Here is a 27,521-nt window from a genome sequence, read left to right on the forward strand (position 1 = left end):
CATATTCATAAAAATATTGCTCTGTAGTTTTCTTGTGATGTCTCTGTATGGTGCTGATATCAGGGTAATACTGGCCTCAAGGAATGAGTTGGAAAGTGTTCACTCCTATTTTTATCAAAGAGTTTGTGAAAAATTGGTGTGAATTCTTGTTTAATGTTTGGTAGACTTCAGCAGGAAAGCCAGGTCTGCCTGGCCTTTTGTTGTGGGTAGTTTTTTTTTTTTTTTTTTTTTTTTTTTTTTTAAGATTTTATTTATTTATTTGACAGAGATCACAAGTAGGCAGAGAGGCAGGCAGAGAAAGAGGAAGGGAAGCAGGCTCCCTGCTGAGCAGAGAGCCCGATGTGGGGCTCCATCCCACGACCCTGGGATCATGACCTGAGCCGAAGGCAGAGGCTTTAACCCACTGAGCCACCCAGGCGCCCCTGTTGTGGGTAGTTTTTGGTTTTGGTTTTTTTGTTTGTTTGTTTGTTTGTTTTTTTACTAATTCAGTCTCTTCCTTTGTGATGGGTCTATTCAGATTGTCATTCCTGAGGCAGTTTTGATAGCATGGCTCTTTAGGAATTTGTCTGTTTCATCTGTTATCTAATTTATTGAAATACAATTGTTTATAGTATTCTTCTATAATTCTTTTCATTTCCAAAAGATAGGTAGTAATGTCCCTTTCTTCATTTCTGATTTTAGTTGTTTTTTTAAGATTTTTTTTAAAGTAATCTCTATACCCAATGTGGGGCTCAAACTCATGACCCCGAGATCAAGAGTCATATACTCTATCAACTGAGCCAGCCAGGCACCCCTGATTTTACTTTTTTTTTTTTAAAGATTTTATTTATTGAGAGAGAGAGCACAAGTGGAGTGCAGGGCAGAGGGAGAAGCAGGCTATCTGCTGAGCAGGGAGCCCAATGTGGGACTCCATCCTGGGACTCTGGGATCATGACCTGAGCTGAAGGCAGATGCTCAACCGACTGAGCCACCCAGGTGACCAGCACCCCTGATTTTAAATGTTGTTTTTTGTTGTTGTTTTAATTTTTTTTTAAATTTTAGAGAAAGAGAGAGCATGAGTGGGGGAAGGGGCAAAGGGAGAGAGAGAATCCCAAACAGACTCTGAGCTGAGTTCTGGAGACTGATCTGAGACTTGATCCTCTGAGATCATGACCTAAGCTGATCTCAAGAGTTAATTTTAGATTAATTTAAGATTTTATTTATTTATTTATTTTTTATTTTTTAGGATTTTGTTTACTTGACAGAGAGAGACACAGCAAGAGAGGGAATACAAGCAGAGGGAGTGGGAGAGGGAGAAGCAGGCCTCCTGCTGATGAAGGATCCCCATGTGGGGCTCGATCCCAGGACCCTGGGATCATGACCTGAGCTGAAGGCAGCTGCCCAACGACCGAGCCACCCAGGCATCGGTCAGTCTAGCTAAAGGTTTGTCACTTTTGTTGGTGTTATCCATGAGACAGCTTTTGGTTTCATTGTTTGCTCTATTATTTAATAGTCTTTATTTCATTAAGTTCTGCTCTGATCTTTTTTATTTCTTTCTCTCTGCTTTTTCAGATTTAGTTTGTTTTTCCTTTTTAAGTGTGTTAAAATGAAAATTTATTATTTTGAGACCTGTTAGTTTATTGTATTGAGACCTTTCTTTTTTCTTTTTCTTTTTTTTTTTTTTAAAGATTTTATTTATTTGTCAGAGAGAGAGGAGAGCGAGCGAGCACAGGCAGACAGAATGGCAGGCAGAGGCAGAGGGAGAAGCAGGCTCCCCGCCAAGCGAGGAGCCCGATGCGGGACTCGATCCCAGGACGCTGGGATCATGACCTGAGCCGAAGGCAGCTGCTCAACCAACTGAGCCACCCAGGCGTCCCAAGACCTTTCTTTTTTCTTAATGTAGACATTTACACCTTTAAATTTTCCTCTAAGTACTGCTTTTAAAAATTTGTAAGTTATAAATTTATAAAATTTCCTCTAAGCACTGCATACAGATGCATTACATGAGCTTTAATAGGTTGTATCTTCATTTTCATTCACCTCAAAGTGTTTTCTAATTTCTCTTTTGATCTCTTTCTTGACACATTGGTTATGTAGGAGTGTGTCATTTAATTTCTGCCTGTTTGTGAGTTTCTCAAATTTCTTCCTGTTACTGATTTCTAGTTTCATTTCACTGTAGTCCGAGAACACTGTTGTATTACTTCTTATCCTTTTAAATTTATTGAGCTTTGTCTTATGGCCCACCATACCTCTATCCTAGAGAATGTTCCATGAGCACTTGAGAAAAATGTACATTCTGTTGTTGTTGGATCAAATGTTCTAAATAGATGTCTCTTAGGTCTAGTTAGTTTATAATGTTTTCTTTTTCTTTCTTTTTTTAAAATTTTGTTTATCATATTTGACAGAGCGAGAGACAGGGAGAGAGGGAACACAGGCAGGGGGAGGGGCAGAAGTAGAAGGAGACACAGGTTCCCCACTAAGCAAGGAGCCCAACTCAGGGCTCAATCCTAGGACCCTGGGATCATGACTTGAGGCAAAAGCAGACGCTTGGGGCGCCTGGGTGGCTCAGTGGGTTGGGCCACTGCCTTCGGCTCAGGTCATGATCCCAGGTCCTGGGTTCGAGCCCCGCATAGGGCTTTCTGCTCAGCAGGCAGCCTGCTTCCTCCTCTCTTTCTGCCTGCCTCTCTGCTTACTTGTGATTTCTCTCTGTCAAATAAATAAATAAAATCTTTAAAAAAAAAAAAAAGCAGACGCTTAACAACTGAGCCATCAGGGTGCCTCTACAATGTTTTCAAATCTTATATTTCCTTATTGATTGTCTGGTTGTTCTATCTAATTTTGAAAGTGGAATACTGAAGTCTCTATTATTTTGAATTGTCCATTTTTGTTAGTTTTTCCTTCATGTATTTTGGTGCTTTCTCATTAGGTACTTATTTGTTTATAATTATTATATCTTCCTGATGGATTGGCCTTTTTTGAATTATACAATGTCCCTATCTCTAGTAACATTTTTTTTTGTTTTAAAGTCTATTTTGTCTGAAATTAAGATAATCATTCCAGCTTTCTTTTGTTTGCTATATGCATGATATATTTTTCCAGCTTTTCTTTTTTTTTTTTTTAAGATTTTATCTATTTAGTTGAGAGAGAGTGAGTGCACAAGTAGGGTGAGTGGCAGGCAGAGGGAGAGGGAGAAGCAGGCTCCCCGCTTCTCCTCACTGCTAGTGAGCCCGATGTGTGACTCCATCCCAGGACTCTGGGACCATGACCCAATCCAAAGATAGATGCTTAATCAACTGAGCCACCCAGGTGCCCTCCAGCTTTTATTTTCAGTCTCTTTGTATCTTTGAATCTAGTGTGTCTTCCGTAGGCAGAATATAGATGGATCTTGTTTGTTTGTTTTAAATCAAGTCTGACAATCTCTGCCTTTCAGTTGAATTGTTTAATCCATTCACATTTAATATTATCATTGATATACTTGAAGATATACTCAACTTTTTGTTATCTATGTGCTTCATATATTTGATGTTCATCTATTCTTTTACTGGTTTCTTTTTGCATTACATGAATATTTTCTAATTTAGCATTTTAAGTCCTCAAATGATTTTTTAACAATTTTTTTAGTAATTTCCCTAGTGATTTCTCTAGGGCTTACCATACACACCTTAACTTATCAGAATCAGGGGCGCCTGGGTGGCTCAGTGGGTTAAGCCGCTGCCTTCGGCTCAGGTCATGATCTCAGGGTCCTGGGATCGAGTCCCACATCGGGGTTCTCTGCTCAGCGGAGATCCTGCTTCCCTCTCTCTCTCTCTGCCTGCCTCTCCATCTGCTTGTGATCTCTCTCTGTCAAATAAAAAAAAATAAAAAAAAAACTTATCAGAATCAACTTCAGATTTTTACTTATTTCCTGCAATATATAGAAATGTTACTCCTATATAGTTCTCTTTCCTATGCCCTTTTTGTGTTCTTATTGTTAGGTCACACCTATAAATGTTACAAGCTAAACAAAACATTGTTATCATTATTACTTTATATAATTTTATGTCTCTTTAAAGAAGTGAGGGAAGAAAAGAGAGCAAGTATGTATTTATCATTTTTATAATATTCTCTTATTTATCATTTCTGGTTGTCTTTATTCTTCTGGATTTCAGTACTTTAGCTCAGTACAGCTTTGCTCCCTCACAAACTCTATGTGCTCTTATTGACAAAAATGTTACATTTCTTTTTTTTTAACATTACATTTCTATGTGATAAACCTAACAATACATTATAAACAAATTGTTTTACATAATTGATTTTTTAAAGATTTATTTATTTATTTGAGAGAGAGGGAGGGAGAGGGAGTATGAGCAGGGGAAAGGGCAGAAGGAGAGGGACAAGCAGACTCCCTGCTGAGAGGAGAGCCAGATGCCAGCTTGATCCCAGGACCCAGAGATCATGACCTGAGCTGAAGTCAGACACTTAACCAACTGAACCACCCAGGCACCCCTACAATTGCTTGTTAAATTAGTTAAGAAGGATGCATGGGTGTTCAGTCAGTTAAGCATCTGACTCTTGATTTCGGCTGAGGTAGTCAGTCATCTTTCACTTGGGGTCATGATCTCAGGGTCGTGAGATCGAGCATGGTGTCCAGCTCCTCTCTCTCTAAAATGAATAAATAAACTCTTCTTTAAAAAATCAGTTAAGAAAAAACAAGGACAACAAAACTGCATTTATTCTATCTTTTGTAATTACATAATCACCTGTTAATTACATAATTACCTGGTAATTACATAATTATGGTTGCTCTTTGTTTTTTTTGTGTGGACTCCCATTTACTCTCTGAGGTCACTTTCTTTCAGCTTGATGAACTTCTTTTATTTCTTGTAAGGCAGGTTTGCCAGTAACAAATTTTCTCAGTTTTTGTTTACCTGCAAATTTGCCTTCATTTTTTTTTATTTTTTATTTTTTTCAAAGCTGAGTGACCCCTAGACTTCCTTTTTTTTTTTTTTTTTCATTTATTTATTTGAGAGGGAGAGTGAGTGAGATAGAGAGAGCACAAGTTAGGCAGAGAGGCAGAGGGAGAAACAGACTCACCACTGAGCAGGGAGCCTGGATGACGGTTTCAATCCCAGAATCCTGGGATCATGACCTGAGCCAAAGGCAGATGCTTAATTAACTGAGCCACCCAGGTTCCCCTCCTTCATTTTTAAAATAGAGGTTTTTTTGGGTATAGGATTCTGGTTGGCAGTTTTTTCTTTGAGTACTTTTTCTAGAAAAGATTTATTTATTTATTTGAGAGAGAGAGAGAGAGAGAGAAAGCATGAGTGGAAGGTGCAGAAGGAATGGAAGAGAAAATCCCAAGCAGACTCCATGCTGAGCATGGAGCCAGGACTCAGGACTCAATCTCACAACCCTGAGATCATGCCTTGAGCCAGAACCAAGAGTTGGATGCTTAACTAGCTGCACCACCCAGGTGCCTCTTCTTTGAGAACTTTGAACATATTATCTCTCACTTTCTGCCTGCCATTGTTGCTGTTAACTTCATTTGGGTTCTGTTGTAAGTGATGACTTATTTCTCTCGCACTGCCTTCAAGATTCACTCCTTGGGGGGCGTCTGGGTGGCTCAGTCATTAGGCTTCTGCCTTTGGCTCAGGTCATGATCCTGGGGTCCTGGAATCGAGCCTCACATCAGGCTCCTTGCTCAGCAGGAAGCCTGTTCTCCCTCTCTCACTCTCCCCTCCACCCCCGCTTGTGTTCCCTCTCTTGCTGTGTCTCATTCTGCCAAATAAATATATAAAACTTAAAAAAAAAAAAAAGAGGATTCACTCCTTGGGGTGACTGGCTTCCTCTGTTGGTAGAGCATGTGACTCTTAATCTCAGGATTGTGAGCTCAAGCCCCATGTTGGGCATGGAGCTTATTTAAAAAAAAAAAAAAATCCCTCCTTGTCTTTGGCTTTTGGCATTTTTACTATGACGTGTCTGTTTGTGGATTTCTTTGAATGTATTCTGTATGGAATTCATTGGGCTTCCTGGATATGAAAATCATTGTGTTTCTATAATTTGGGAAGTTTTCAGCTATCATTTCTTCAAACATATTTTTTTCTCTCCTTTCTCTCTTCTGATACTCCCATTACACATATCCTGATGTGTTTAATAGTATCCCACATTTCTCTGAGGCTCCATTAATTTTTCTTCATTATTTTCCTCTCTGTTCCTTGGATTATATAATCTCTATTGATCTATCTTCAAGTCTGCTAGTTAACATCTGTGAATCCCTGCGATGTATTTTTCATTTCAATTACTGTACTTTTCAACTCCAACATTTTCACTTGTTTCTTTTAAAATAAATTTTATCCCTTTATTAATATTCTCTATTTGATGTGACATTGTCCTCATACCTTACTTTACTTCCTTAAAGATATTTGTAATAGTTACTTTCAAGTCTTTGTTAAACTCAACATCTGGTTGCTTTCACAGGCAGTTTTTGTTGACTGCTTTTTTTCCCAATATATAGGTCATACTTCTTCTGTTTCTTTGCATCTCTCATAATTTTTTGCTGCAACGGCAAATCCAGGCTCTCACCAGTTTCTCTGACCAACCAACTATAAATTGAAAGTTCTCATGATCCCCCTCCTCAGATTTTATTAACTTGCTAGAGCAACTCACAGAATTAAGGAAAATGGTTTACTTACTAGATAACTGGTTTATTATAAAAAGATATAACTCAAGAACAGCCATATGGAAGAGATACATAGCCCAAAGTGTGTGGGAAAGGATGCTTTCCATACTCTCTCTGGGTACACTGCTCTCCCTTCATCTCCAGGCATTCACCAGTCCTGAAGCTCTGAGCCTCATCCTTTTGGGTTTTTATGGAGACTTCATCATTTAGGCATGATTAATTAAATCACTGGCCATTGGTTCAACCTCCAGGCTCCTCTCCTCTCTGGAGTGATTAGTATCATCCTATACCAGTAGTGATAAATCATGTAGATGTATGTACTCTTGAAATGAGGTGATGCAAAATGCAATATATCATCTATGTAGTTTTCCTCTCAAAAACATATTACTCCAGTCTAATCACAGGAAAAATATCAGATGAGTCCTAGTAGAGGGACATTCTACAAAATATCTTACCACTATGCCTGGGGCCTTATGAGCACAGAGCTGGGGCCTTATGAGCACAGGGTAACTGCATAGACAGCCTGCCCATGAAACCCCACCTGTCTACAGCAAACCTCACATGTAATGGTGGTCCAGTGAAAGCTAAGACGAGAAGAAGAAAAAGATGCCCACTATCATTGCTTCAGTCCAATGTGTCTATTAGATTTCACACCCAGTTAAACCAATCAAGAAAAAGAAATAATAAAAAGTATGGATTTATAAGGAGAAAACAACGTTGTCACTTTCAGATGATATGCTTGTATACATACAACATCCAATAGAATCTACAATCATTAGAACCAGAGTTTAACATTGTTGAATGCAAGAGTGATAAATAAAAGTCAATTGCGTTACTATATACCAATAATAAGCAATTATAAATTGCAATTTAAAAAATCTATACTAGTCGAGTTGGTGGCTCGGTTGGTGGAGCAAACAACTCTCAATCTCAGGGTTGGAAATTCAGGCCCCACCTTGGTATAGAGATTACTTGAGAATAAAATCTTTAGAGGCACCTGGGTGGCTCAGATGGTTAAGTGTCAGACTCTTGGTTTTGGCTCAGATCATGATCTCAGGTTCATGGGATTGAGCCCTGCCAGGGTACCAGTCTCAGCAGGGGTGTCTGCTTGTCCTTCTTCTTCTGCTCCTCCACCCCCTGGAATAAGTAAATAAAATACTATACCTTGGCTAATTGAATATAAATAAAAAAATAAAATCTTTTTAAAAAATAACTCATACTTAAAGTCCCAATTTAGGAACAGAGAAAATCAGAATTTGTCTAGTTGACCAGGACAAAATTTAGTTATCAGGCAGCTGAGTCTCTGCATTGGCCCTTAAAGATTGCCCCAGAGCAACGTTTTGAACACTATTTCCGGAGTCTGTAGGGTCATTAGTCAGCATCATTTGCATACCCATAATACATTGCAAACAGTATAATTGTTTTTCAAGTTAAAAAAAAATTCCTTATTTGACTTTTCTAAGTGTGAGGATGTTATTTTCAGAATTCCTGGGATAAATTTCTGCAGGCACTAACTCTTGTAATAAAGAGCCACCCTCGGTGTATTAGGAGTCCCATCTTCCTGAAAAATGAGTTAGGGAGTTTGGTTTTTTAATGCTCTGGTTTCTCTTCAAATCGTATAAATCTTTCGCCTTTTACTAAAGATTTCCGTGGAGAGGAACAATTCTGAGTTTTAACCCAATTTTTGGGGGCCTTGTTAATTAGTAAGGCTATTTATGAAGTTTAAAAAATAGAAGTATTATGTGATTCCAGTTAAGTTTAACAAATGACTAGTTTTTGAAGTGGAGTATTAAATGAAAACAGTAAATAAACCTGTTTGACTGCCTTATATAGAATACAGTTGATTTAGGTGGTTTTTGTTTTTGGTCAATGCAGTAAGTCTAAGCTTTATGTTTTTATTTTGTATAGTTTTACTGAAATAAGCTTTTTTTTACCTTATTCTCTTGACGTAGTATGACTTTTTGTTTTTTAAGATTTTATTTATTTATTTAACAGAGAGATCACAAGTAGGCAGAGAGGCAGGCAGAGAAAGGGGGGAAGCCGGCTCCCCGCTGAGCAGAGAGACCAATGCAGGGGTTGGATCCCAGAATCCTGGGATCATAACCCGAGTTGAAGGCAGAGGCTTAACCCACTGAGCCACCCAGGTGCCCCAGTATGATTTTTTCCTGGCCTTTTGTGGTACTTTATTCTGCGAGAAGTGAATAACTTTTTCTGCACCGAAGGGGTTCTGAATATGCAGTGTGCATACCATATCTGTTGTGGGTTGGGTCCAGGACTTTTCAGTACCCTATCTTCTCTAACCCATGGAGTCAGACATTAAAGCTCACTTTCTTTCTTTCTTTCTTTCTTTTTTTAAATTTTATTTATTTATTTGACAGACAGAGATCACAAGTAGGCAGAGAAGCAGGCAGAGACGGGGGAGGAAGCAGGCTCCCTGCTGAGCAGAGAGAGCCTGATGCCGGGCTTGATCCCAGGATCCTGGAATCATGACCTGAGCCGAAGGTAGAGGCTTTAACCCACTGAGCCACCCAGGCACCCCTAAAGCTCACTTTCTATGTTAAGGAACTGACTCACACAAGGAGGCTGAGAAGAGATCTTATGATCTGCCATCTTCAAGTTGGAGGCCCAGGAAAGCTGGTGGGCAGTTCCAGTTGAAATGAAAAACTGAGAACCAGGGGAGCCAGTGCTGTAAGTCTGGGTCCAAGGCCCAAGAACCTGGAGTGCCAAAGACCAAGAACAATAGAAAATGTGTCTCCCAGGGACACCTCCGTGGCTCAGTTGTTAAGCGGCTGCCTTCACCTCCGGTCATGGTCCCAGGGTCCTGGGATGGAATCGGGCTTCCTGCTCCGTGAGCCTGCTTCTCCCTTTGCGGTCTGCTTCCCTCCTTGTGCTCTCTCTTTCTCTATCTCTCTGTCAAATAAATAAAAATCTTAAAAAAAAAAAAATGTGCCTCACAGTTCAAGCACAGAGAGTAAATTTGCTCTTCTGCCTTTTTGTTTTCTGTTTGGGCCTTCTGTTCATTGGATGATGCCCACTGCAGTGATGAGGGTGATCTTTCCTCACTCTACTAATTCAAATGCTAATCTCTTCCAGACACACCCCGAAACGATGTTTATGACCTATCAACTATCTGAGCTTCCCTTAGCTGACATACAAAATGAACCATCACAGGGGCGCCTGGGTGGTTCAGTCCTTAAGCGTCTGACTTTGGCTCAGGTCATGAACCCAGGGTCCTGGGACAGAGCCCTGCATCAGGCTCCCTGCTCAATGGGTAGCCTGCTTCTCAACCTCTCCCACTCGCCCTGCTTGTGTTCCCTCTCTAGCTGTGTCTCTCTCTGTCAAATAAATAAATAAAATCTTTTAAAAATAAAATAAAATGAACCATCACAGGGGCGCCTCGGTGGGTCCATCAGTTAAGCCTCTGCCTTCAGCTCAGGTCATGATCCCAGGGTCCTGGGACTGAGCACCGCATCAGGCTCTCTGCTCAGGAAGGAGCCTGCTTCCCCCTCTCTCTCTCTGCCTGCCTCTGCCTACTTGTGATCTCTCTCTGTCAAATAAATAAATAAAATCTTAACCAAAAAAAAGAAGAAGAAGAAGAAGCTCCCAACATCCACGCCCCAAGTCAGGAGTCACTAAACCACCTCACTTCCACGGGGCAGCTGGGCTGGGCTGGGCTTAAAAGAGAGGTGGCCAGAGTGACTGACTTTAAGAGATCTACAGAAGACCCCTTTCCTGCCTCATTTTTACTTTATTGCCCTTCTCCCATTTCACAAAGTAAACATTTTCCTGTCATCCACCCTAAACTTTACCAAGGAACAATGCTGGAGGATATAAAAACTTCTGGGGCTCCCAGTAAATGTCAGCTTGAAATATTTATATCAATCTGGAGGAAGGAGATGAATCTGGACAGCAAATTCTTTTGTAAATTAAAAAATTTCCATATCTTTTCTTCCAATAAAATTTGAGGATTTAATTTGTCATTAATAGTTCATTATATGGTAGTGAGTGACACTGTTGAAACTCCTTCCATCCACTGACTTATGGGAACAAGATTTCTCAGGTTACAGCTTTTAATAAAAATGAAAAAAAAAAAAAATGGGGCACCTGGGTGGCTCAGTGGGTTAAGCCTCTGCCTTTGGCTCAGGTCATGATCTCAGGGTCCTGGGATTGAGCCCCACATGGGGCTCTCTGCTCAGCAGGGAGCCTGCTTCCCTTCCTCTCTCTCTGCCTGCTGCTGTGCCTACTTGTGATCTCTCCCTCTCTGTCAAATGAATAAATAAAATCTTAAAAAAAAAAAAGACTGGAAAGAAACCCTGTATTTTCTGGCAATAAGCAACATGCATCCATTTAATTAAGAAGTGTATTTTCGGGACGCCTGGGTGGCTCAGTTGGTTAAGCAGCTGCCTTCGGCTCAGGTCATGATCCCAGTGTCCTGGGATCAAGTCCCGAATCAGGCTCCTTGCTCGTCAGGAAACCTGCTTCTCCCTCTGCCTCTGCCTGCCATTCTGTCTGCCTGTGCTCGCTCTCTCTCCCTCGCTCTCTTTGACAAATAAATAAATAAAATCTTTAAAAAAAAAAAAAAAAGAAGTGTATTTTCAATAAAATGATAACTTTATGTTTAATAATTATCAAAATTATGGAGTGTGTTTATGTAGTATGTTATGTTTATGATCAAGTGTGTAGTACTAATAATTACAATAATAAATTAATCCAGAAGAAAAACATTAATGCATAGAATTTTAAGTCCAAACAATGTGGAAAATGTTTTAAAATTCAAGTAATGTACTTATTTTGTCATAGTGAAATATGATTGAGTAATAAATAAAACACTTACAGGTATAAAAATATTTGCATTAAATTCTTGGTGAAATGGAAGTAGAAAAACAAGTTTGAGGGGCTCCTGTGTGGCTCACTTATTAGGGATCTGCCTTGGACTCAGGTCATGATGATGTCAGGGTCCCTGTTCAGCAGGAAGCCTGCTTCTCCCTCTCCCGCTCCCCCTGCTTGTGTTCCCTCTCTCACTGTCTCTCTCTGTCAAATAAATAAAATCTTTTTTTAAAAAGAAAAAAGAAAAACAAGTTTGAGAAGAGAAAGTAATTAGGTAAACAAACAATTTAAAAAAATTTTTAAATTAAAAAAATTTTGATTTTTTAAAATAGGGGATCCCTGGCCCTGGGTGCCACAGTTGGTTGGGCAACAGACTCTTGCTTTGGGCTCCAGTCAAGATTTTGGGGCTGTGGATCGAGTCATGCTGGGCTGTGCACTCAGCGTGGAGCCTCCTTGAGATTCTCTCTCTCTCTCTGTCCCTTCTGCTCAAGCGTGCTCTCTCTCTCAAATGAAAAAATAAATCTTTAAAAAAAAATTATAATGGTAGTTATCAAATCTCTTGGGCATTTATTTTCCAATGATTACATTTTAAAGTAATACAACAGCTTAGCGTATCAATATTTACAATGTACAAAATATCCATCCTTTGCATCTATTTAATTGTATGATATTGTAAGTTATCTTATAGAAACTATACATATGATTTTTTTTTAAGATTTTATTTATTTATTTGACAGAGAGATCACAAGTAGGCAGAAAGGCAGGCAGTGAGAAGCAAGCTTCCTGCTTAGCAGAGAGCCCAAGGTGGGACTTGATCCCAGGACCCTGAGAACATGACCTGAGCTGAAGGCAGAGGCTTAACCCACTGAGCCACCCAGGTGCCCCTATACATATGATCTTTAAGGTGTGCACAAGGAATATATATTTTCAAAATTCCTTAGGAGCTGTAAGAGCAAAATATTGGACTCCTTGATCTTAACAAGTGGCCTGCGGCAGGAACTGAGCACCAAAGAGAAGCAGCGCCCCTTCGTGGCCAGGAGAGAGGCTGCAGCAAAAATGAGCAAGGAGTCCTAGAAAGAAGGTAACTCTGGGGATGAGAGCTGAAACCTAGAGGTTTAATCCACCTCCATAGGAGTCTCTCTCCACTGCAGAATCTGTAAGGATTAGGTGTTGCTCCTATGCTCGGACCTCCCACTTGCAAGTGTGGCCCCTAGGCTCTAACCACAACAAATAGGAGCCAGAGAACAATCTATAAGAGCACGCAAGGAGGATTTAACAATCTCTTGATGCAGATATCCACTAAAAGAGATTGGAGCAAAATAATCCCATGAAAAATTATAATAATCCCATGAATGCAGAGAAAGCAATAAACTTGGATACTCATTCATTATACATATGTACATATATATTAATCTGAACATACTAGAAATAGAAGGGAATCTGCCCAAGCTAATGAAGAACACCAACCAAAACAGCACAGGTAAACAACGTGTTGTAAATTTTCCCTTTGGAGTCAGAAAGAAAGCAAGAATCAAAATTTCAATCAAAAATTCCAATTAAAGTGGCGCCTGGGTGGCTCAGTTGGTTAAAGCCTCTGTCTTCGGCTCAGGTCATGATCCCAGGGTCCTGGGATGGAGCCCCGCATTGGGCTCTCTGCTCCGCAGGGAGTCTGCTTCTCCCTCTCTTTCTCTCTGCCGGCCTCTCCGCCCACTTGTGATCTGTCTGTCAAATAAATAAATAAAATCTTAAAAAAAAATTCCAATTAAAGGTTTCTATGATCTTTTTGTTGTTGTTTTTAGGGTATATCTTCTATTAAATATCAGTATGAATTGTTGTCAGGAATGGATGTGCCAGCCCCATCACAAACAATGAAATTGAAACTCCACCTTTGCAATGAGACATGGGCTCACGCTTTAGATTCAGAAGCCCTGGGAACTCCACGACTCTATGGAGCATGGAATGTTAAAAACAAAAGTTAACCTTCCTTTTGGTTCTCTAACCAGTTAAAGCTGCTCAAGACCTTTCCATAATGAAGCAGAGAAATGTCCAGAAGGTGAAGGTCCTCTAAAGCTTAGGAGCAGGGAAACACTCTTCAAAGCATTCAGATTTGCTCCTTTCCTGTTCCATCAGTGTCTTAGCCCCTGGACAATGCCTGTGAGCCTAGCTATTACCATAGGGGGGAACTTTGCATGTTCATGGATCTCTAACTTCCCATTACATTGAGAAATATAAAAAACATGCAAAAAGTATTAAAGCAAATGTATGCACGGATGAACCCAGCAGACATGACTCTAAGTGAAAGCAGCCAGTTACAGGGGCTACATGTTGTCTGCTTCCATTTATATGAAATATCCAGAATAGGTACTTTAGAGACGGAAAGTAGAATAGTGGTTTCCAGAGGCTGGGGAGCAGGGAGTGTTTATGTGTGTGTGTGTGCTGCTAATGGGTAGAGTTTCTCTTTGAGGGGACAAAAATGTTCTAAAATTAGATTGTGGTGATGATTGCACAACTCTGAATATAGTAAAAACCATTGAATTATACACTTTAAATGGATGAATTGTATGGCAAGTAAATCATATCCCATAAAGCTGTTTTTAAATTGTAATAACTTTTTTATTTTATTTTTTATTTTAAATTATTTATTAAAGATTTTATTTATTTGACAGATAGAGGGAGGGAGGGCGCAAGCAAGGGGAGGGACAGGCAGAGGGGGAGGGAGAAGCAGGCTCCTAACCTAGCAACACCCAGGGATCATGACTTGAGCAGACGTTTAACCGATTGAGCCACCCAGGTACTCTTATAATAGACTTTTTAAAAAATTAAGATGTGAAGGGGCGCCTGGGTGGCTCAGGGGTTAAAGCCTCTGCCTTCGGCTCGGGTCATGATCTCGGGGTCCTGGGATCGAGCCCCGCATCGGGCTCTCTGCTCGGTGGGGAGCCTGCTTCCCCCCCTCTCTCTGCCTGCCTCTCTGCCTACTTGTGATTTCTGTCTGTCAAATAAATAAATAAATAAAATCTTAAAAAAAAAAATTAAGATGTGAAATTTAAAATATATGTCACATCTGATTGACTAGTGACGAGCAAAGGAACCAGCAAAGTGAGAAAAAAGTGCCAATTTAAAGAAGGTGTCAAAGTTGGGAAGGAAAATGTCTATATATATATATATATGAATATGAATATATATATGAATATATATATATTCATCTAGAAGAAAACAAAAAGAGCTGTAATTTCCTTCCTCAAGGTTGCTCAGTTGCCACAATAGTTAGGGAACCCTTGCAAGCAGTTCAGATCTAGTAACAGCACTGCAGAAGAAAGAACAGCACATTTTTTTTTCCTTGGTGGGGGGGTGGAGGGTATGTCTTTTTTTAAATTTAAATTCAACTAATTAACATATCGTGTCTTATTAATTTCAGAGGTAGAGTTCTGTGCTTCATCAGCTGTCCGGAACACCCAGTGTTCATTCCATCCAGTGCCCTTCTCAACGCTCATCATCCAGATATCCCATCCCCCCACTCTCCCCTCCAGCAAGCCTCAGTTTGTTTCCTATGATTAAGAGCCTCTTACGGTTTGTCTCCCTCTCTGATTTCATCTTGTTTTATTTCTCTCAGGTTTGTTTCTTCTGCTAACCAGAATCAACAAGCACATCAAAGAACAATACATAGGGAACAGCACATTTTTAAAGCCTAATAAGGGTGGGGTGCCTGGCTGGTTCAGTCCAAAAAGCAACTGGCTCTTGATCCTGGGATCATGAGTTCAAGCCCCACACTGGGTAGATATTACTTTTTTGTTTTTTTAAAGATTTTATTTATTTATTTGATAGAGAGAGATCACAAGTAGGCAGAGAGGCAGGCAGAGAAAGAGGGGGAAACAGGCTCCCCGCTGAGCGGAGAGCCCGATACAGGGCTCGATCCCAAGACCCTGAGATCATGACCTGAGCCCAAGGCAGAGGCTTTAACCTATTGAGCCATCCAGGCACCCCTTTTTTTTTTTTTTTTAAGAGTTTATTTATTTGACAGACGGAGATCACAAGTAGGCAGAGACGCAGGCTGGGGTGGGGTGGGGGGCAGGGAGCAGGCTCCCTGCAGAGCAGAGAGCCCAGATGCGGGGCTCGATGCCAGGATCCAGCATGACCTGAGCAGAAGGCAGACGCTTTAACCCACTGAGCCACCCAGGCGCCCCTAGAGATTACTTTAAAAAAATGAAGAAATTTAGGGGCGCCTGGGTGGCTCAGTGGGTTAAAGCCTCTGCGTTTGGCTCAGGTCATGAGCCCAGGGTCCTGGAATAGAGCCCAGCGTTGGGCTCTCTGTCAGCGGGGAGCCTGCTTCCTCCTCTCTCTCTGCCTGCCTCTCTGCCTCTTGTGATCTTTGTCTGTCAGATAAATAAATAAAATCTTAATAAATAAATAAATAAACATAAAAAAAAAAAAGTAAAAGCATAGGATAAAGAGACCCGGGTTCTGAAACTGGAATATGAGATTTCATCTCCCAAAGCAGCAGCAGCAGCAGCAGCAGCAGGTGGGGCAGGAAACCTGAGGCCAAGCACGCAGGCTCCAATTTTAAACAGGATACTGACAGGAATTTTTCTCAAACGGCAGACGAAAATGCAGAATGGTGAAGAGTGTATACCCTGCAGGTGCACGGTTAAACCAGGACAAACGAACACCCGTCTGCCTACCACGCAGCTTAGGAAAGAAATACAACTCTCGCGTGCTCTTCTCAACCTGACCTCTCCCTCCCCACTGAAGGGAGGAACCACTGCCCAGAATTTTTTATCAGTCTCTTATTTGCTAATATTCTCTTATTCGATTTAATGACAAAGTCTTTACTCGACAGAAAAGAAACCCAGCTGTACAAATACATCAAACATAAAGACCGAGTCCCTTATCAATAGGCGTTTAAGTCCAGTCAATCCTCTTCTTCGCCCCCTAATGGAGACGCGGAGGTACAGTGTGAATACTAATCTATTTTCCGAACCCAAAGAGCGGTGACTCGATTATTTGCATACCCACAGTGCACTGCACACGGTACAAATTTAAAACAATAAAACTTAAAAATTCTTCCACCTGTATGCTTTATAGTTAGACAGCTAATTGCAGAGTAACCTAAAAATTTTTATTCAGGCAGTGAATCTTGCCATTAACCAGCCACCATCATTGTACTAGGAGTTTTTTTTACCCGAGGTGTGAGTTATAGGGCTTAAATTTATACTCTGGTTTCTCTTCAGATCGCATAAATCTTTCGCCTTTTACTAAAGATTTCCGTGGAGAGGAACAATTCTGAGTCTTAACCCAATTTTTTGAGGCCTTGCTTTGGCGAGGCTAATTTGTGAGGTTGAAAGACAGACTTGCAAATTGTTGCTTTTACAAAGATTTTTCGTGTAAGCATGTGGTAAGGCGTCTCAGCGGTGGTGGCATTTTTTCGTTCTGTTATTTTGTGCAGGAGTTTTGGGGTTGTTTTTTTAAGTCACCAGTTTGTAGAAAAGTAACGTGGCTATCTGTGTAAGAATGTACCTCAGTGCGAATGCTTTTTATTCTTTACATGTGTTTGCTTTTCGCTTGGGTTTTGAGTGCGAATGCTTTTTATTCTTTACATGTGTTTGCTTTTCGCTTGGGTTTTGAGAATTAAGTCGTTTGGTTGCAGGTGCTGGTTCTTACTTTCTATTATGGTTCTCTTGGTGGTTTAAAAGCTTACAAGTGTGTCTGTCTTAATTTTGTTTCTTTTCCCCTATGTGTGTGTTGTGTTTGTTCACTTTCACATATGAGTGAAGTCATATGGTATTTTTGTTTTTATTATTATTATTATTTAGTTTGCTTAGCATAATACCTTCTATCTAGTTCCATCCACGTGTTTGTAAGTGACAAGATTTCATTCGGGTTTAACGTTTTACAAGTCAGTTACTTGCTCTCTTGTCAAGTAGAAGCAGAGGGTTTGAAGTTTTGTTTTTTGTTGTTTTTTTTTTGTTGTTTTTGTTTTTTTAAAGCTGGTTAAATAAGGAAAGTGTATGAGGTTGATTTTTTAAAATCTAGTCCAAGATCTTTCATCGTGAAAGCAGTATAGAAGATTAAAAGTGCTTGTATCATCTTTTTTGGTGCTAAATCTTCTAAATCCAGTGTGTATTTGCACGTTGTGTATTTCAGTTGGGGCCAACTGCTCTACAAGCGCTCAACCAGCACGTGAAATTAATGACAGTATTGGGCAGCACAGGACTTGTATTAATTATATTGCTCCAACAGCCCAGTTTAATAGATCCTTTCTCTCTTCTTGGAGGTTTGGTTTCTTTCCCTAGATTTTGGTTATTAGAATGATTTTACTCACAATGAGTGTATACAAGACTTTCTTTTCCTAAAGTGTGGAATGGAACCGCTGGGTCAGGGCAGGTAAATGTAATAATTTGTCCCAGGAGTTAATGTACCCATTTACACTTCCATCAGTGGCATTTGTGTATTCCCATAGCTTCTTGTCCTCACTAGTCATTGGTTTGCTGACTTTAATTTTTGCCCATCTGGTAGACATGAAATAGTACCTGACAGTTTTAATGTGCATTTCTCTAATTACTACTGAGGTTGAATATTTTCGAAGATTTTTTTGGCCATCATGGTCTATCTTCATTGAAGTGAGGATAAACATTGCACATTTCCGCCCCCTTGTATTGTGAATCTTTGTCTTAGTTAACACAACCTCTAGACTCTAGAGACTTTTTAAAAAAGATTTATTTATTTTAGGAGTGCTTGGGTGGCTCAGTGGGTTATGCCTCTGCCTTCCACTCAGGTCATGAGCCCGCATCGGGCTCTCTGCTCAGCGAGGAGCCTGCTTCTTCCTCTCTCTCTGCCTGTCTCTCTGCCTACTTGTGATCTGTCTGTCAAATAAATGAATAAAATATTTTTTTAAAAAGTTTAAGATTTATCTGTTTTAGAGAGAGAGAGAGCACACTCGAGGGTAAGGAGTAGAGGGAGAGGGAGAGAGAATCCTCAAGCAGACTCCACACTGAGTGCAGAGCCTGACTCTTGATCCCACAACCTTGAAATCAGAACCTGAGCTGAAACGAAGAGTCTGACACTTAACCTACTGAGCCACCCAGGCGCCCCTGTAGAGGTTGTAAATAGTAATTCATTGTTGGTTATATGATGCAGTTAACTTCTTTCTGTTTTTAGCTTCCCTTTCCATTCTTCTTATAGTGTGTCTTGGTGAACTGGTCTAAATTTTAATGTCAATTTTTTTTCTTTCTGATTTGTGCTTTTTTGGTGTGTTTTTATAAATCACTACCTCAAGTTATTAAGGAAATTCTGTCTTTTAAAGTTATGTCTTTCAGGGGCGCCTGGGTGGCTCAGTGGATTAAGCCGCTGCCTTCGGCTCAGGTCATGATCTCAGGGTCCTGGGATCGAGCCCCGCATCGGGCTCTCTGCTCAGCAGGGAGCCTGCTTCCTCCTCTCTCTCTGCCTGCCTCTCTGCCTGCTTGTGATCTCTCTCTGTCAAATAAATAAAAATAAAAAAATCTTTAAAAAAAAAAGTTATGTCTTTCATATTTAAGTGCTTGATTCTTCTGGAACTGAATTCTTGTGCATAGTGTGAAGTGTGGATCAATTTTTATCCACTCTCTGCCCCCCCGACTGACAGTTGTCCTGGCACTGTTTATTTATCAATTGGTGTCTCCTTTCCCACTGCTCTTCAGTGACAACTTTGATATACATCAGCTTTCCTTATGTACATGGCAATGTTTCTGAGCTTTCTCTATTTTTTTTCTTAAACCAGTCTACTGAAGTATGACTGAATACGAAAAGCTGTACTATTTAACGTTCACACCTTGATAAGTTTAGAGGTAAGTATACACATCCATGAAACCGTCACCACAGTCAATGCCATAAACATTGTGGGCTCTCTATTCTGTTCCTTTCAATACCATACATCCTACTTGCTATGGATTTATAATAACATAAAACTCAAAGTCCTATAGGCTTAGTTCCTCTTGTTTTCTTTTCAGGGGTAATTTGGCTATCCTTTGTTCTTTCAAAAATGTTTAAAATTGCCTTGTCAATTTTCCTGAAAATCCCTATTGGATCTATATTAAACCCATAAATTAATTAAGGAGAATTGAATCTTGTTAATGGACAGGATTTGTCTCTCCATATGTTTAAGTCTTCTTTGTTATTTTTCAGTAAAATGTTAAAAATGTCTACTAAAGATCTTATACCCTTTGCTAATTTTGAAAGTTGCATTTCCTAACTCTATAGTGTTCTTGTAGCTAAATGTAGTTGACTCTCGGGGCACCTGGCTGGTTCAGTTGGTAGATACTCTTTATCTCAGGGTTCGGTTCTGAATTCAAGCTGCATGTTGCAGAGTAGAGCCTATTAAAAAAAAAAGTAGTTGATTCTTGTGTAGAACCTTATATCTGGCAAACTTACCTACTCTTTCATTAACTCCAATAAATTATGTGTAGATTCTTTTGAATTTTCTATTTACAAAATCATATTATCTGGGACCTTTTCATTTCTTTCTATTATTTAGATTTATTTTTTTTCTTATTGAGCATTCAGCCTGTACAATGTTTATTATATAATAAGTAGAAATGAGTTCAGTGGACCCTTTTTTCTGAAGCCCTATTATAAAAGAATGCTTTCAAATGCTTCTCCATTGAGTTTGATATGCCCTTTAGGTATTATATACCTTCTATGGAGTGAAGGATGTTTACTTACATATTACTTATATTTACTAAGAACTTCTACTGAATCTATTACGATATGATCATATGGTTTTTCTTTTATTTAAAAAAACATTTTTTTAAAGATTTTATTTTTTTTATTTGAGAGCGAGCACGAGCAGGGGGAGGAGCAGAGGGAGAAGCAGCCTCCCCGCTAAGCAGGGAGTCTGACTCAGGGCTTGATCTGGGACTCTGAGATCTGACCAGAGCCCAAGGCAGATGCTTAACTGCTTAACACATTGAGCCACCCAGGTGCCACTTTTTTTTTTTTTTAAGATTTTATTTATTGATTTTTTTTCCTTTAGATTATTAATGTGATGGATGGCATTGCGTGAGCAAATGTTGAGCCAGTCTTGCATTTCTAGAATAAATATGTTTTAGACAAGATAACATAAACTGGGTTGTTCAAATAACAAAAATTTACTTCTCACCGTTCTAGAGGCTGAAAGCCTGAGATCAAGTTGCCAAATGATAGCTGCTGGCCTTGCCCCTCCCCCAGGTTGCAGACAGCTGGCATTTTTTTTCTTTATTTTTTAATGGATTTTTATTTATTTATTTGAGAGCGAGTGAGTGAGAGTGGGAGAGCAGAAGCAGGGGGAGAGGCAGAGGGAGAAGCAGGCTCCCCGCCCAGCCAGGACCCTGGGATCATGACCTGAGCTGAAGGCAGATGCTTAATGATGAAGCCACCCAATGATGCTTAATGATGATGTCCCTCACAAAGGAATTTTAGGGGGCACACAAATACTCAAGTCACTGAAAAACCCAACTTGATCACATTGTATTTTTTTTTAAGATTTTATTTATTTATTTGACAGACAGAGATCACAAGTAGGCAGAAAGGCAGGCAGAGAGAGAGGAAGGGAAGCAGGCTCCCTGCTGAGCAGAGAGCCTGATGTGGGACTCGATCCCAGGACCCTGGGATCATGACCTGAGCCGAAGGCAGAGGCTTTAACCCACTGAGCCACCCAGGTGCCCCGATCACATTGTATTTTTTAAACATTCTTGGACTCAGTTTGTTGACACTGTTATTAGACTTTTTTTTTAGACTTTTTAATTTCTCTAGTGGGATTTGCCAGTGAAAATATTACTTTATTGTTCTCTCCTTGTCTTGTTTTATTATCAAGGATATAGAAACTTCTAATGAGCTGGAAAGTATTTTTTTTCTCCACCATCGCTCTTTTTTTTTTTTTTTTTAAACCTCCTAATGATTTTGTATCAGGCTGGAATGATCTAGATGTTACTTAAATATTTGCCAGCAAAGCCATCAAGTCCTGATGTTTTGTTAGCGATTCTTGTCTTTTATGACTTGTCTTTTTATGACTTTCAGGTTTTCTATTTCTTTTTTTTTTTTAAGATTTTATTTATTTATTTGTCAGAGTGAGCACAGGCAGACAGAGTGGCAGGCAGAGGCAGATGGAGAAGCAGGTTCCCGCCGAGCAAGGAGCCCGACGTGGGACTCGATCCCAGGACGCCAGGATCATGACCCAAGCCGAAGGCAGCAGCCCAACCAACCGAGCCACCCAGGCGTCCCAGGTTTTCTATTTCTTCATGAGTCACTTTTAAGTTATATATTGACACATATGTATGTATACATGTACACATACATATGTATATATATGTATATATATGTTATATACTTATATCTAAGTTATATCTAGGTTTTATATGTTATATATGTATAATATATATGAACGTTTTCTGCAGTTTTAAAATTTATTGGCACACAGTTCATATTCTCTATCATTTGACTCTGCTCTGTTGTAGTGTCCTTTTTTCATTCCCAATATTATTTATTTATACCATCTTCTTTTTTGACTTTATAAATCTTGTCAGAAGTTGTCAATTTTATTAGTTTTTTTCCCCAAAGAACCAAAGTTGGAGTTTAATGATCCTCTCTAGTGTATCTTTTATCACCCCACTATTTTCTGGTTATATCTTAAGTATACTATTCTATACTTTTTTGGTAGTTTGTCTATTGTTTTAAGAGAAATTCTTGTGGCATTCAGCAAGGTGACTTAAAAATTCATTTTGGGGGAACCTGGGTGGCTCAGTTGGTTAAGCCTCTATTTTTTTTTTTTTTAAAGATTTTATGTATTTGACAGAGGGAACACAAGCAGGGGGAGTAGGAGAAGGAGAAGCAGGCTCCCCACTGAGCAGGAAGCCCGATGCGGGGCTCCATCCCACAACCCTGGGATCATGACCTGAGCCAAAGGCAGATGCTCAACAACTGAGCCACCTAGGCACCCCCGCATCTGACTCTTGATTTTGGCCGAGGTCATGATCTTGGTTCCTTGAGATCGAGCCCTGTGTCAGGCTCTGTGCTCAGTGTGGAGTCTGCTTCAGATTCTCTCTCCCTCTCCCTCTGCCCTTTCCCCTTCTCTCTCTCTCTCTCTCAAATAAATAAATAAATATTAAATAACAAAAAACAATAAAAATTCATTTGGAAAAGAAAATGGTCTATTACAGTGATGCTTTGTTACTATACCTAGTTTCTCATGTCCCACTTGATTTTATTCTTATTTTATTTTTCCTCCCAGACTAGAAGCTTCTAACAGTCTCCACCTCATCTTTTCTTGTATTCCCTGGCCTGAGCCGTGGAATAGTACTTCCCAGGAAATGTGGAAGGAAGCAGCAGGAGGAAGACTGTCTTCCATTAAGTGGTCTCAAGAGGAGCCAGTCTTCTCTGTGAGGAAACAGATGTTTCTCCCTGCCTGCCTCACAGGGTTTGGTGAGAAGCAGATGAAAGGATGATAGAAAAGGAAAATGTTTAAAAGTGATGTGTAAAATAAAGCGTTGCTCTAATCTTCCCAAACTAGCCAGTAACACAGAGGCTCCCTGCAGAGCTCCTCCCTGTGTCTTCAGGACAGATAGGACCTTCTCTAAAAAGGCAGAGGCAGATAAGACACAAACACACGCGCGCACACACCCCCCAGCATCTGCTCCATACTGGAGGCTTGAGGTAACTTGTGCCTTCCACACTGAAGAAACCCCGTTGCCCAGCCAGTCCCTGCAGCCAGAACTGTGGGTACTGCTCTAGCCACCCGTGTCACGGTGCAAACAGCGCCTCAATGAGGCCAAGGATGGGGCCCTCCGGTTAGTGAGGACACCTCAATTTAGGTCTTCAGAGGGTGAAGAGATCACTCCCTTGTGCTTAGCCTAGCACAGAGCTGAGAAAGCAAGCCCAGGCACTCACTTCTCTTTCCTCAGTGTCTGAATCAGCCCCACTGGGGGGAAAGTCCCCTCACGGCCCAGAACCTTGGCCCCAGCCCTACTTGGGATCCCCCACCAGCAAGCGCTGGCTGCCTCTCCTTACAAAGGACTCCCTACAAGATCCCTGTAGCATTCAGCCTTTCTAAGAAAGTCCTAAAGGGTCTCCAGAACACATAGGAATTCAAATTACACTCCCTTTCCAGGACATTGGGACTGTTGTCTAGGGGAGCCCCTTTCCTGTCAATGGAGCCTCTTCATTTTCTCAAGGGCACTTTACCTTCTGTGGGGATGCAGGGGACTTTCTGATCCTTTCTCTCTCTCTCTCTCTTTTAACAGATGTATTCAGCCATTAGGAGATATTTATTTGGGGCATTTTTTCAAAGTTCTTATTTAAGTTCCAGTTAGTTGGAGCACCTGGGTGGCTCATTTGGTTAAGCATCCAACTCTTGGTTTTGGCTCGGGTCATGATGTCAGGTTCCTGGGATGGAGCCCCATATCGGGCTCTACGATCAGTGGGGAGTCTGCTTGAGATTCTCTCCCTCTGCTCCTCCCGCTGCTTGCTGCTGCTCATCTACTCTCTCTCTCTCTCTCTCAAATAAATAATCTTTTTAAAAAATTCCAGTTAACATACAGTGTCATATTAGTTTCAGCTCTACAAATAGTGATTCAGACTTCCATACATCAGCCAGTGCTCATCACAAGTGTCCTCCTTAATCCCCATCACCTACTTAACCCACCCCCACCCCTCCTCACCTCCCCTGGTAACCATCAGTTCTCTATAGTTAAGAGTTTATTTCTTGGTTTGCCTTTCTCTCACTCGCTCTCTTTTTTTTTCCTTCGCTCATTTGTTTTGTTTCTTAAATTCCACATGTGAGTGAAATCATATGGTATTTGTCTTTCTCTGACTTATTTCACATAGCATAATACACTCTAGCTCCTTCCATGTCATTGCAAGTGGCAAGATTTCATTCCTCTTTATGGCTGAATGATATTCTTTTTTTTTTTAAATATTTTATTTACTTGACAGAGATCACAAGTAGGCAGAGAGAGAGAGGAGGAAGCAGGCTCTCCACAGAGCAGAGAGCCCAATGTGGGGCTCAATCCCAGGACCCTGGGATCATGACCCAAGCCGAAGGCAGAGGCTTTAACCCACTGAGCCGCCCAGGCGCTCCTGAATAATATTCTTGTGTGTGTGTGTCTACCCACCACATTTTTTCTTTATCCATTCATTTGTCCATGGACACTTGGGCTATTTCCATAATTTGGCTATTGTAAATAATGCTGCCATCAACACAGGGGTACATGTATCCCTTTGAATTGTATCTTTGTGTTCTTTGGTAAATACCTAGTATTGTGATTTCTGATCATAGGGTAGCTCTATTTTTAACTTTTTGAGGAAACTCCATACTGTTTTCCACGGTGGCTGCACCAGTCTGCATTCCCATCAGCAGTGCAAGAGGATTCCCCTTTCTCCACATCCTCTCTAGCATCTGTTGTTTCTGTGTTGTTGGCTTTAGTTATTCTGACAGGTGTGAGGTGAGCACTCATTGTAGTTTTGATTTGTATTTCCCTGATGATGACTGATGTTGAGCATTTTTTCATGTGTCTGTTGGTCATTTGGATGTCACCTTTGGAGAAATGTCTGTTCATTTCTTCTGCCCATTTTTTATTATTTTTTAAAAGATTTTATTTATTTATTTGACAGACAGAGATCACAAGTAGGCAGAGAGGAAGGCAGAGAGAGAGGAAGGGAAGCAGGCTCCCTGCTGAGCAGAGAGCCCGATGCAGGACTCCACCCCCAGGACCCTGAGATCATAACCTGAGCCGAAGGCAGAGGCTTAACCCTCTGAGCCACCCAGGTGCCCCTTTCTGCCCATTTTTTAATTGGATTATTTGTTTTTTGGGTATTGAGGTGTTTTTTTTTTTTAAGATTTTATTAATTTGAGAGAGAGGATGAGAGAATGAGAGCACATGAGCAGGAGGAGGGGCAGATGGAGAAGCAGATTCCCTGCCGAGAGGGAAGCCCAAGCAGGGCTGGATCCCAGGACCCTGGCATCATGACCTGAGCTAAAGGCAGCCATTTAACCAACTGAGCCACCCAGGCACCCTGGATGTTGAGTTTTTATAGGTCTTTTATATATTTTGGATACTACCCTTTATCAGATGTCATTTGCGAATATCTTTCTCCCACCAGTAGGTTGCCTCTCAGTTTTGTTGAGTGTTTCCTTTGCTGTGCAGAAGTTTCTTATTTTGATGTAGTCCCAGTAGATTGTTTTGGCTTTTGTTTCCCTTGCCCCAGGAGACCTATCTAGAAAAAAAGTTGCTGCAGCTGATGTCAGAGAAATTACTGCCTGTGCTTTCTTCAAGAACTTTTATGATTTCAAGTCTCACATTTAGGACTTTAATCCATGTTGAGTTTACTTTTGCGTATGGTGAAAGAGAGTATTTTCATTCTCCTTTCATTAACTTTCATTCTTCTGCATGTTGCTGTCCAGTTTTCCCAACACCATTTGTTGAAGAGACTGTCTTTTTCCCATTAGATATTCTCTCCCACTTTTTCTAAGCTTCATTGACCATATAACTGTGGGTTCATTTCTGAGTTCTATTCTGTACTGTTGATCTGTTCTTATGCTAGTACCATACTGCTTTGAAAACTGCAGCTTTGTAATATAACTTGAAGTCTGAAATTGTGATGTGTCCAACTTTGCTTTGCTTTTTCAAGGTTGCTTTGGCTAGAGGTGCCTGGGTGGCTCAGTGGGTTAAAGCCTCTGCCTTTGGCTCAGGTCATGATCCCAGGGTCCTGGGATCAAGCTCCACGTTGGGCTCTCTGCTCAGAGGGGAGCCTGCTTCCCCCCCACCCTCTCTGCCTGCCTCTCTGCCTGCTTGTGATCTTTGTCTGTCAAATAAAAATAATAATAATAATAGTAATAAAAAGATTTTGTTTATTTATTTGAAAAAAGAGAAATCAAAAACAAGGTCTTGGGCCTTGGCAGTAGCCTGAGTTGCCCCCAGGTCTGTGAGCTGCTGAATCTTCTGGCTCCTAATCTCCATGACAGCCTGTTTCACGGCTTGCTTCTCCTGCAGAGCTGGCTAGATTTTCTCCATTTGCTTGCCGAGGAAGTCTGTCTTCCTCTCACAAAAGTCCTTGGCATCCTCAGGTGTCTTTTCTACATAGTAGCCTAGTCCATAAATGAGTACACGTTCCACATCATGTAGCTTCCCAGGGACACACATAGAACTTGTCAGTGGGATGAATGATGCTTTCCCCTTGTTCTTCAGCACATTCACAGTCCCTGGCTTCTATGTACTTGGTCTGTACCCCATGACCTGACAATGGACGTGGACAAGAACTCCACTTCCTGTTTTGGCTCATTCTTGAGCATCTCTAGCTGTGGCAAGATTGGTTTGGTGATGTTAACTGACTGCCCCATTTTGGGTAGGAGGACTGACTATCTTATTTATTTTTTTGGTGCAGCTGTAATGGGATTGATTGCTTAATCTCTTGTTCTGCTGCTTGGTTATTAGTACAGAAATGCAACAGAGCAGCACTTGGGTGGTACTGTCAGTTGGACATGTGACCCTTGGTTTCAGCTCAGGTCTGATCTCAGGGTGGTGAGATCGAGCCCCACATTGGGCTCTGCATTCAGCGGGGAGTCTGCTTGAGCTTCTCTCTCTCTTCCTGTGCCCCTCCCCACAATGTGCTCTCTCTCTGAAATGAATAAATCTTAAATGCTGCAGATTTCTGTACATTGATTTTGTATTCTGCAACTTTACTGAATTTGTGTTTCAGTTCTAGAAGTTTTTTGGTGGAGTCCTTCAGGTTTTCTATATAGAGTATCATGTCATCTGCAAATAGTGAAAGTTTTATTTCTTCCTGCAGATTTGGATGCCTATATTACTTTTCGTTGTCTGATTGCTGTGGCTAGGAGTTCCATTACTATGTTGAATGAAAGTGGTGAGAGTGGACATCCTGTTTTGTTCCTCACCAAAGAAGAAAACTCTCATCTTTCCCCCCATATAGAATGATATTAGTTGTGGGTTTTTCACATATGGCCTTTATTATGTTAAGGTAACCTACTTTGTTGAGGGTTTTTACCGGGAATGGATATTGTATTTTGTCAAATGTTTTTTCTGCATCTGTTGAAATGATC

General features: G+C 40.6%; 2 non-coding genes and 1 pseudogene across 2 annotated transcripts; 2 read left to right on the top strand and 1 right to left on the bottom strand.

Annotated features, from left to right (window-relative positions):
* Positions 1-26,804, bottom strand: part of LOC125104387 (prefoldin subunit 5-like) — a 30,658-nt pseudogene extending 3,854 nt beyond the window's left edge.
* Positions 8,231-8,348, top strand: LOC125105738 (U5 spliceosomal RNA). Its single transcript, XR_007129005.1, has one exon. It is a non-coding gene; the product is annotated as a U5 spliceosomal RNA (small nuclear RNA).
* Positions 16,670-16,785, top strand: LOC125105737 (U5 spliceosomal RNA). The gene has a single exon (XR_007129004.1). It is a non-coding gene; the product is annotated as a U5 spliceosomal RNA (small nuclear RNA).
* Positions 26,805-27,521: the final 717 nt, after the last annotated feature.

The sequence above is a fragment of the Lutra lutra genome, chromosome 7 (assembly GCF_902655055.1).
Source record: "Lutra lutra chromosome 7, mLutLut1.2, whole genome shotgun sequence".
Lineage (NCBI taxonomy): Eukaryota > Metazoa > Chordata > Mammalia > Carnivora > Mustelidae > Lutra > Lutra lutra.